Genomic DNA, 304 nt, shown 5'->3' with positions numbered 1-304 from the left:
CAAGGGTAATATCCCGGCTGTTTGTCTACCTCATGGGAGAAGCAGCAAGGGCCTTTCCCCAGCCGCGGGATTGATCCGTGTTCCCTGAGTCACGAGCGGGCACATGGGAGAGGCTTTCAAATCGGGGCGTTGGAGAGAAGCTCAGGTTATGTAATAAAAGCATGGTGAGCTGTCCTTGATATGATTACCACTCTCAGTAATTATTATTATTATTTGACCTACTCAGATGAATCCAATTAAATAAGAATTGTTTTGCAATCAGGTTGTTCAGAGGATGGCAGAGAGCTCTGAGTAGTAAGAAAAA

The sequence above is a fragment of the Galeopterus variegatus genome, unplaced genomic scaffold (genome assembly GCF_000696425.1).
Source record: "Galeopterus variegatus unplaced genomic scaffold, G_variegatus-3.0.2 Scaffold3225, whole genome shotgun sequence".
In the NCBI taxonomy this organism is placed as follows: Eukaryota; Metazoa; Chordata; class Mammalia; order Dermoptera; family Cynocephalidae; genus Galeopterus; species Galeopterus variegatus.
This window is presented reverse-complemented; position numbering follows the sequence as displayed.